The sequence below is a fragment of the Condylura cristata genome, unplaced genomic scaffold (genome assembly GCF_000260355.1).
Source record: "Condylura cristata isolate star-nosed mole 26May11 unplaced genomic scaffold, ConCri1.0 scaffold00014, whole genome shotgun sequence".
Lineage (NCBI taxonomy): Eukaryota > Metazoa > Chordata > Mammalia > Eulipotyphla > Talpidae > Condylura > Condylura cristata.
The window spans coordinates 1192632-1204395 of NW_004567115.1; positions in this window are offsets into that span (position 1 = coordinate 1192632).

Genomic DNA, 11764 nt, shown 5'->3' on the forward strand with positions numbered 1-11764 from the left:
TGAGGAAGTGGCTTTAGCTTCTCAGTGCAGTGCTTTTAACCCACTGCGCCACCAGAGAGGGCCTCTATTTCCTTTTTTAATGTCTCATTTTCTTTCTTCAGTTCGCTGATTGCTTGTCTTATATTTTTTTCATTTCTTTCATTTATTTCCTTGCTTGCATTCTTCAACTCCTGGATGGCTTGCCTCATTTCACTTTGTTTGTTTATCATGATGATTATGAATTCTTTATCTGGTAGGTTCAACAGTTCTTCTATTTCTTTGGTGGTTTCTGTTGACTGATCTTTTTGTGTTGAATTTTCCCCCTGTGGACTTGCTGGAATATTTGTTTGTCTTCTTTTCTCTGTTGTGTATTTTCTAATATTTTCTATTTGCTGGGATACGGTGTTGCTATTATTGACCGGCATTTTTTTTTTTTTTCTGGAATGTGTGGCAAATCTCGTAGCATGTAAGTCTATAGTCCATTTTTTTTTTAAAGATTTATTTATTTATTCATATAGAGCTGGGGTACAGGCCAGAGATGTTGAGGGTGAAAGGATTCACCAGAGACAGAGAGGGGAGCAGAACAGGCAGATCCAAGAAGTACACTGCTGATGGGAGCAGTGGGTGGGTCAGGAGAGGTCTGCCTTGCCATGTGGATCTCCTCTGGGGTAGGCGGGAATTGAACTCATGCAGGAGTGGCTTAAGCTTCTCAGTGCTGTGCTTTAACCCGCTGTGCCAGCAGGGAGGGCCTATGGTCAGTTTTTTTTTTTTTAAAGTTTATTTATTCGTACAGAACTGGGGTACAGGCCAGAGATGCAGAGGGTGAGAGGCTTCGCCAGAGACAGAGTGGGGAGCAGAATAGGCAGATCCAGGAAGTACACTGCTGAGGGGAGCAGCGGGCGGGTCAGAAGAGGTCTGCTGCACCATGTGGATCTTCTCTGGGGCAGGCGGGGATCGAACTCATGTGGAAGTGGCTTAAGCTTCTTAGTGCTGTTCTTTAACCCGCTGCGCCACCAGGGTGGGCCCTATGGTCAGTTTTTATATGATCCCGTGGAGTTTGGATGTAGTCGTCTTGGTGTCTTATTCTGCAGCCATCTTGCTGGTTCCTGAACTGGTGGAGCAGATCAGCAGCTTTGCTGGAGGCACCCAGGTGCTCCCGATGGGGTCTGCAGTTTCAGCGGTTTTTCCACTGTACCCAGGAGTTGCTGGTCAGATTTGCAGTCTTTCAGCAGCCTGGGCTCCACTCCCTGAGCTGAGCTATACCCCTTCACCTCCAGGGTTTAGCGTGGGGCAAAGCGGCTCCTGCAGCCCGGCGGAACTTCCAGGGGCCCGGGTTTTCACGGGAGTTCCCTTCTGGGAACTCCCCAATCCCAGATTCCCCCTCACCTTCTAGTGAGTCCAGGGTGTTTTCGTTTGGGTTGAAACTCACAATAAGTAAGTCTATGGTCTATTTTCAGACCTCAATTCCTATGGAAAGAGCATCTTTTATGGATATAATCAATTTAATAAACTTAATTCTTACAACATTAGGCTGAACCATAACCCAGTAATTGATATAAAATTATAAAATGGAAATTGAGGCCTTTCCTTGTGGTACAACAGGTTAAAACACAGCACTGCGAAGCTAGCCACAGCCCTTCAGTGTGAGTTCCATCCTTGGACAGGGAGGTGACCCACTTGGTACAGCAGATGTCCCCTATCTCACCTGTTACTCCCCTCAGCAGTGTACCTTGTCATTCTGCTTGTTCTGCTCTCCACTCTGTCTCTAGTGAATCCTGTCATGGCCCCTGCATCTCTAGCCTGTACTCCTGTTCTGTATGCATAAATAAATAAATTAAAAAAAAAAGGAAATTGGCAGACACTGACAAGAGAATGCCAAGTGAAGACAGACACAGTGGGGAGGAATACATTGTGAAGCTGAGGCAGAAGTTGAAATTATGCATTTATAATCCAAGGAATATGCAGGGATGCTGATTACTATAAGAAGCGAGGGAGACACCAAGAAGAGTCTTCAGAAAGAGAGTATCTCTGATATCTTGATTTTGAACTGCTAATCTTAAAAAGAATGAAAGAATAAATTTTTGTTCTTTAAACATGTTCTTTTAACATGATCATTTGTCACATCAACCCTAAAAAACAAATATATCTCTCAAACTTCTGCATTTCCCTCCAATTTTACCCCTTGAATCAAAGCTAAACCTTATTTTGGTTTGCCTAAAATGGAATTTGAAAAGATACAAACCTTCAACAGTTCTTCAACATTTTACTTTAACATTTCTTTGGAGACTTCAGAGTAAACCATAATACCTTTAGTATGACATGGAAAGAACTTCATAATTAGTTTTTGGAAACCTCTCCAGTTACAACCTTGTCTACTCTTATCCAAATATTCTCAGGCCAGTCATTCCTCATATTATTACCAGTTTATAACATACTTTCAACTCCTAATCAATTTAAAGTCTCAGTTTAGGAAGCCTCTTTATTCCAGGATTTTTACACCTTTTAAATGGAACATTTTATATTAAACATTGATTGTCCAGTTACTTCTCTTTCTCCCAAAGTAAACATTAGGCATTATGGTGATTGAATATTCTTTGAATATTATACTAGTTTAGTAAGCAATTTTGTTTGAAGGTCCATATGTAGATGGATGGATTAAATGGGAAACAGAACATAATTTGGTTTGACTAATAGATAAGAAATTTTCCTTGGAAAATGAGAGAGGAAAGGAGAGATAAATCAAAGCAGAACATCTAAATGTGGCAATAATACCTTGCTGGTGCTATATTCAAATTATGTAAATTAACATATGCAGCTTGTCAGCACTTAAAATCCAAAGAATAAGAAATTATAATTTTATTTTGTTATGATTACTTAATTTGTTAGGGTTTTTTTTTTTTTTTTGATTTGTTCTATTTGTTCTCTTTGAAACTAATTGATATCATTACACTTTCCTCATGTCTTTGGAAATTGGACCACTGATATTTGCTGAGAGCTAGGATGTCACTCTAAAATTATCAATAAAATTTAGCCACCTACAATGCTAGTAATTTATAAAATTTATGCATAAAACCATTAGGCATGTGAGCTTATGTGTAAGGTCTCAGATAGTTCAACTATGGGAAATTCTTTAGAACATAGATCATTACTTATATAGCAGCAGAAAACCCTGGCTTGTTTGAACAGAATAAATGAAGGAAAATGAAGAAATAAAGGCCATTATAAAAATTTCTCCTTTGTTGATTTCTTAGAATTCTCTCCTGTAATGTCATCACTCATTAAATAGATCTAATGTTATTTCATAAAATTAAAGCAAATGGCAATATCCAAAACCTGCTTTTTTTTTAATCTATCTACCCTTCTACCCTTCCATCCACTCATCTTGCTTGCTTGTTAGTTATCTACAAGTATTTTTTAAATACCTGCTACCTGATGTGGTTTGCAGCAGGAACTTTATTGACTTTATACTTTATTAATATTTATAAAAATTTACCACCTATTCATTTATAAATGAGGAGAGCGAGGCTCAAAGTGGATGAATAATTTGTCTAAGTTTCTATGTTTTAAGCACTAGAACTAGGATCAAATTCTGGTATATCTGATTCCAGACACTATGTTTTGTCTCTTTTGAAAAATATTTTTATGAAATGGAATGAGTGGAGCAAAGGGTGAAAGAGGGAGATCAGCTATTGTTTGGATAAATTACCTTGTTTATAAATTTTGGAGTTGGAGGCTCAGCATTGGAGGGGGTGGAATAAGTGTAGTTTGCATTATGCTTTTGTATTAATTAGAAAATGATACTTCTTCTAAGTCAGGGCTCATAGATCAGAGATCAACACTCACACACTACATTCTCATCTCCACTCACCTCCTTGTCCTTTTTCAGGGTATAACAAACACAACCATTTGTGGTGGCCCTGAAAGGACGTATTGAGGGCTGATAGGAGGAGTTCAGTTCAGGGACACAGGCAGAAGGCTTTCCTTGTGGCTGTCTACTACCCAAATTGGCACTCTCACCTCCAACTCTTCTGCTTTATTATACAAATTGATACAAATATATTATAAATTTATGACAAAAATAGTCAAATTTCCCCATTCTGCAAAGAAAAGAAGTATTTAGTTCAGAATACTTGGCTAGGCTTGTATCCGTCTGCAAGCCATCTTGCTTATTGTGTATTCCTACCATATATTCTCCTCTACATAGCATTTTCAGATACATGGTGTTTTATACCAAAGAGCATTAAAAATATTCATAAATAATAAGTGGAACCACAAAAAGGAATCTAAAAATATATTAAAACAAAAACAAAAATATATTAAAACTAAGAGAACAAAAAAGTTACATGTAAGAAATACACTATGCTGTTATCAAGTTAAATATTGGAATAAAACAGTAAAAATAAAGTGGGTGCTTCGGACATAGGTGATATGGAAAGAGAATGTTCAGGAGAAGGTAGAATAATGTTTAAATGATTGTTGAAGAACTGAAATATTAATGCTAATTTTAAGAAGAAAACTGCAGTGCATAAAGATTTGTAGTTTGGAATAAAGTGAAGAGATTATGAGACTGGAGCACTAGAGTTAAACAAGAAAAGGAGTAATTGCCCAGATCGATGACAGGAGAGAAAATTTTGGAGCCAAAGCAAGGTATATTAATTTAGTTTTTGAAGATTCGTTTTATAGTCCTGGGTGACTGGGAGTGACCTGACCATACAGATCCCTGGCAATGAGAGAACCAAGGAAAGAGAGCCAAGTTTGGGCCATTCATGTGGGAGTGTGTTTGTACCACCTAAGATGACATCCAGTCTTTACATAGAGAAGAAAAGCAACATGATGGTGGCTAATGTCCTTTAAGAATGATGGCAATATGGAGGGCATTGTCAGAGAGCAGAAGTTTTAGAGAACAGACATTTACTACTTAGAGAGAGGTAGAAAGTTCTGGAGGCACTGGGTAGTGAAGCTGACACAATCTTTCTCTGCAAAGTCACAGAAAATGTAGTGTCTCAATGAAAAAATGTCAGTTTCTGTCAATAAGGTATAAGATGAAATGTTCAATCATGAGTTGAGGTCACAGGACATTTTGTGACTCCAGAGAGTTTCCTGAGGGAGCAGAGGGAAGATTTGAGGGGATGACTGAGTCTATGAGGGTGGAACCCAGAGCAGTGTGGACTTAGCAAGGAAAGATGTGGGATATGAGGGCTCTTATGTTTCCCACCCAGCTGTTACTTGATGAGAGGGGAGGAGTGACAGGCCTTTTGAAAGGGGGTCAGTTGCTCCTGGAAACTCCTTGGCTGATCAAGTTGGTGTGAGGAACTTGTTTCACTTACCCAGTATGGTGCTTTAAATTTTGCCATGGGGACTTATACTTTCTATTTAATGAAATATGGAAGATAAATCAAGGTACATACAAGCAAGAGTAGCTTGTATATTTTTGATATGTAAGTGTGAATTTCAACCATTTTCCATGGGAGGGAAAATTAACACTGTAGGTTACTCTTGGCAAGGATAAATGCTCTAAATGAAACAGGGGCAGGGATTCTCTTACCTGGGTATTGCTACTTCTAGGGTTGGAGGAATTGAACCCATGCAAGTAAGATGATGTGACAACAGGAGAAGAATGTGGAGTTGGTATTGAAATGTAGGAACATGACTATCTCTGGCTATGAGGGGTAAGGAAAATCATTTCCCTGGAAGTTAGTTTTGATTTGTCTGAATTCAAAGTCATTAGGGTAAGGCCTATGCAGCCACTTATTTTGACTAGATGTAGATTGAGAAGGGATAAAAACGTTTCTGAGCCCTTCCCTGTGGTGCAGTGGGCTAAGTATAGCACTGCACGTGAGCTGCAGCCACTTGAGTGCGAGTTTGATTCCCTAAACCTGGAGGTGATCCACATGGAGCCCCAGACCTCTCCTGACCCTCCTGCTGTTCCCCTTAGCAGTGTACTTCATCCATTTGTCTGTTCTGCTCCCCACTCTGTCTCTGGTGATTCTTCTCACCACTCCTGCACCTCTGGACTATACTCCAATTCTGTATGAATAAATAAATATTAAAAACAGTTCTGATATACCCTCACAATTTGCTATTTCAGAATACAAAAAGGGTGAGTGATGTGGCATTCAGTCATTGTTCTGGTTCACCTGAAAGACAAGGGCGCAAGGGCGTGGCGTCAGAAAGGCAAGCACAGCGCCATTCCGGGACACATGCCACTGGGTGCCTGGAAATATTGGAAAAAGCAGAAGTCACTCTGGGTACAGGGTTGGAAACCAGATTGTGAATCTAATCCGGGTGTCTGAAATTCATCCCCGAAATTTTTTCTTTCTTTAATGCTTTTTATATTTTATTAATTATTATTATTATTATTATTTTTGGAATGCCAGAAGTTTATATCAATGCTAATGTTTTGGAAGTATAATTTTTCTCTTTATGTGTAGGCACTGTACCATACCTACAGCAAAAAGCACTCAAAGTCTTTCACCATAATCCTTTGTGTTTTCCCCTGGGTGAGTGAGTTCCATAGTCAGCTTTCAAGAGTTGGTTTTAAAACTTGTCTTTGCCTGACCCTTTATTTGGTTGCTGTGTATTCCACATCTAAGCCTTGCGATCCAGTATTTATCTTTCCCCTCTGGCTTATTTTACCTAGAATAAAACCTTCTAACTCCATCCATATTGCAGCATATGGTCTGAGTTTATCTTTTTTGATCACTGAGAAGTATTCTCAGTAATCTCAGTATTCTCAGTAAGTAATATATATATATATATATATATATAATATATATATACACACACTCATATATATTTTATATATATATATATATTATATACACACACAAACACACACTTATCTGATTTTAGGCTTTTGTAAGTTTCCATAGGTGGCGATTGTAAAAGTCATGGCAGTACAAGTTTCTTTTTTCAGTTAGTGTTTATGGCTTTTAAAAAAGATTTATTTATTTATTTATGTGTATAAGAACTGGAATACAGGCTAGAGGTGTATGGGGGAGTAAGAGGATTCACCAGAGGCAAAGTGGGGAGCAGAACAGGCAGATATACTGAAATACACTGCCAACAGGAGCAGCCGGTGAGAGAGGAGATGTCTGTGGCACCATGTGGGTCACCTGCCACATGGATTGAATTCATGCTGCAGTGGCTGCAGATAGCAGACTGAACATCTTCCCTTGAATACTTGAAGAAAGGCCCAGCACATTCAACTATTCTCTAAAACTGATTGAAAACTTCTTCAATAGATCAACAGTGTCTTAATGATATTTATAGCAACCAAGAGTAGTTATCATTAATCAATATTTATTAATCAAAATGAATTGAATTAGATAAAAGTATAATGGCAAATTTAATTAAATGATGATCACATCATTGTGCTTAGTGTTATAACAATATCAAAAACATGTAAGATATATTCTGAAGGAAATAGTTATTCAGTTTTTAATGCTATGATTATATTTCTCCATTATTTTGTGTTTGGGAGGTTTCAGCATACTCTTAGATCTTGCTAAAAAAGAAGAACTTAATCAAATATTTCTGTTAGCTTTGATCCTGTTTGTAAGATTTTTAGATTATTCATGGTAAAATATGTGCTATGTTGTGGTGGGCTATGGTAGCCAAGACATTACAGGATATATTAAGGGAAGAGCAATTTGAACCCTTACCTATATTCACATAGACTGAGAAAGAAATTGCTAAAAATGATCCTCTAACTGAAACTGGGGTGGAGAGGGCCACAAAAGGACAACAAGGCATGAGGACAGATGGAAGGATGGGATGGTCACCCAGCTGCCCAGGCTCTGAGATCAGAGAGCCACCGAAACCCCTAAGAGGCCAGAAGGCTGAGAACTTAAGCCAAGGGCTATAGCAATACAACATCCACATAGTAGAGGCAGGCACACTACAGCCTAATGAAGGGCAGAGCCTGAGAGAGGATAGACCACTCTCTGTGGCCTACCCATGGTACAACTGCAAGAGGCCACAGGCTTCAGGACATCCATGGTGTTTATTTTACAAACAAGGGAAATAAAGAACTCACTGTGGCCACGGGTATCTGGTTGTTTCACCCAGTTAGCATCAAATCTGATTGGACTATTTACCACCAATCAGCTCATAGTTTGCTCCTGACTGGTCCATTACAAAATGACAGTTACTGAGCTTTGAGGAGCAACTGCCTGAACTGACTTGTGGTCAGCAGGGGAGGGAGCCATTGCTGCTGAGGTGCCTGGGTTCCAGTAGCATAACTACTTCCCTATTTATTTTTGGATTCAGGCAGATAGTGCTAATCACAGACCTCACTTCTCATCATAGTATGTGCATTAATCCATGCAAGCTCTATTTTTTATTTTGCTTAATTATTTTTCCTTTTATACCTATTCCTCACCAAGGTGTTGAATCTGATCAACTTCATTTTATTTATATGTATACTTGCAAATGAGTATTTTTGTTGACATTCATGTATATTTAATTCATATAATTAGTGTCTTGGGTTGAGTTCCCTGGAAACAGAGCCTGAGGTGGGAATTCTTTCGCAGGAATTACCAAAAAAACATTCTCAGAAAATGGGGAGGGAAGGTAGTAGGATATAACTAAACAAGGATATTGCTAAGAGTAGATTAGTGTCAGCCTGATCCACAAGGAAGCTTTGGAGCAAAAGTTGTACAACACAGATTGTTCACCTGGAAGGAAGTGGGTGAATTTTTATGTATTTTTCCTGTTGTTGACAAGCTAAAAATTTTTCTGCTCTTGGATGTTTGAGGGTAGTGCTCATTTCCATGACTATGAGGCTCCTGGAAGGGGGCAACTATAAACTATTAGCAACCAGCACTCATAAGGACTAAAACTGGAATGCAATAATTGTACTGACTACAGAATTCCACTTGCATTACTCAGAAATACTCGGTTTTTACTTTAATTTTATTCCAGATATTTTTCTTCTTCAGCCTTTTGTTTATTTACAGTATTTGAAAACTTACAAAAGAAGCTTTAGTAGGATGGTGGTCCTGACACTATAGTAGATACAAAGCTGCTACAGATACTCCTTTCTGGTCTACTTATTCTAGATCTTTCCTTCCACCAACTGTGAACCAGGACCTTTAGTCTAGTGCCAAAAGTTGAAGGAAGTACAAGTACACATTTCACAGTGGGTTACTGGGAAACATGGTAAGTACACTTTTGGTTTCTCTTGGTTGCATACACCACCATAAATGGATTTATTTTAACATAATGATCACATTCTGAAAGCTACTACCTTTTCACAGAATGTCATATCCAATGTGCCTCCAAGAAACCACTTCTTTCTTTACTCAGTGTAATAATTTCTGAATTATGTGGTATGTTATATATAATGCACACACATATATACCACATTCATTTATTCACAACAGGACTTCCTTTGATTTAAAGTGAATCTCTTTGCTTATTATGTTATTATGTGGAAACCCATGACAATAGAACATATACTTTAGATACCTTAGATTATAGTGCTTTAGATTTTGTGCTTACTGGGGCACTACAATCAGGAAAAACAACCCATTCACAGATAGATAATTACTCTTGGTAAAAATGAAATCGAAGTGCAAGGGGTTCAATGTAATCAACTTGCCACTAAACGGCTGAAGAAGTGATGAAGTGCAACAGGAATAGGTGACTGGAGATACCTGTTACTTCAAATAACTTTTGCCTTCTGAATGTAAATAACCACTAAAGTAGATGTCTTTGCCATTTTGGGTTGTTATAACAAAATACTATAATGAAACTGGGTGGTAATTTAGTTCTTACATTTTGGAGACTGAGAAATTCAGGATCACGTCACTGGCGAATTTGGTATTTGATAAAAATTTGCTTTCTGGATCATGCACAGAAACTTCTTTCTTCGTCCTCATGCAGCTTGTCAACAACAGACAGATTATCAACTACAGTTCACCATAAATGAATTTTGTAAATATTTTTTAGTTTACCAACATTGTTGCAGATTAAGAAATGTGAGCTTCAAAATTTACTTTTGCAAGATGAATGCTGCTTCCAGCATTATGTCCCACCTGTAAAATTTGAATACTCTGCAAAATGTAAATTATTTTCTCCTTCAATTTAGGTAGCTTTAATTAGAAGAACCACATATAATCACTTTGTAGGAATTACATGTAACATCTGAAATTGAGTGGGTTAGTAATGAGAATATAAGAAATCAATTTCTTCTGCTAACAGATAAATACTATGCAATCAGCATGGAAAATGCAAACCAAATTTTCTCTGTTATAGGGATATGCTTCCCCAATATTAGTCATATTTCTTTTAGTTCCATGGAGATACTATTTCCAGGGAAATATTTAGAGGAATATATGGGAGGTAATTTCTATTTTGTTTAAATGATACACCAGGGAATTTTTAAATCTAAGCTAGAATTGATTAAATTTGGCTTTATTTAAAATCTCTCCAAGTAACTTTCTTTAAAGTCATCATTTTCTTAAATAAAGATTCTCCACTCACCACAAATTCTTCCTTAATTACAAAAAGGCTAGAAAAATGCTTCCTAGTGAAAAAAGTTTTCTTAATTACTTTTTGGTAATATATACTATTGTCTTAAGGTGAATTAATTTAAGCAGTAATGTTCAAATTTTTCACATTTTTGCATTTTATAGCTTTTGGGTAAATTTCTTATGTGATCCTTGTGGGCCCTCTCTGGTGGTGTAGCGGGTTAAAACTGGTGACCTACATGGTGAGGCTGACCTCTCCTGACCCGCCCGCTGCTCCCCTCAGCAGTGTACTTGATCTGCCTGTTCTGCTCCCCACTCTGTCTCTGGTGAAGTCTGTCACTGCTACTGCACCTCTGGCCTGTACCCCAGTTCTGTATGAATAAATAAATAAATCTTTTAAAAAGTATGCCATTTATGTTGCAAATTAATTCATTTTTTATATTGAGGTAGTGTGGCTTTACAATACTGTATATAATGAAGGGAATAGGTTCTCACTACTTCATATCTATGTTAACACACCAAACTCACTGTGGTGGACCTATATTTCTCTATCACAGATGATCTACACACACTCTCTTTCTAGGAGGCTCGATATCACAGCTATTATCTGAACTTACTCAATGTACTTCTCTTTTCCCTGATTTATTTATTTATGCATGCAGAACTGGTGTACAGGCTAGAGGTGCAGGATTCACCAGAGACAGTGGGGAGCAGAACAGGCAGATCAATGAAGTACACTGCTGAGGGGAGCAGCAGGTGAGACAGGGGAGGTCTGCTGTATCATGGGGATTACCTGGGGGTGGGGATAGAACTTGAACTGAAGCAGCTGCAGCTAGCTTGCGGTGCTGCATCCTAACACTTTGTGTCACTAAGGAGGGCCCTCAATGCACTTCTTCTTTTTTTTTTTTTTTAATTGACAGGATTTCTCTGAGTCATGTATGTGCATGTAAATACAAATATGTGATGTTATATATAAGTTTGTATGGAAGAACATTATAAAGAGTACCCCAAATTTCTATCCTCAGTTATATGTATTTAAAAATTATAATTTACTTAAATTAATCTCCAATTAAAGAACTAATAGTGAAAGGGTACAATTCCTAAAACCAATGTCCTTAATGAAAATGAAGTTAATGCATGAGCCATCACAATATCTTCTGTATTTGTTCTGTTGCATCAGGAACATGTAGTCCATGTTTTGTCCTCAAACAGAATTTCTTTTCTCCTTTTCCCTTTCTCTTCATGTGTCTTTATATTCTTTCTTTTTTTCCTTTTTCTTTTCTTTTTTTTTTTTTTTAGATTTATTTATT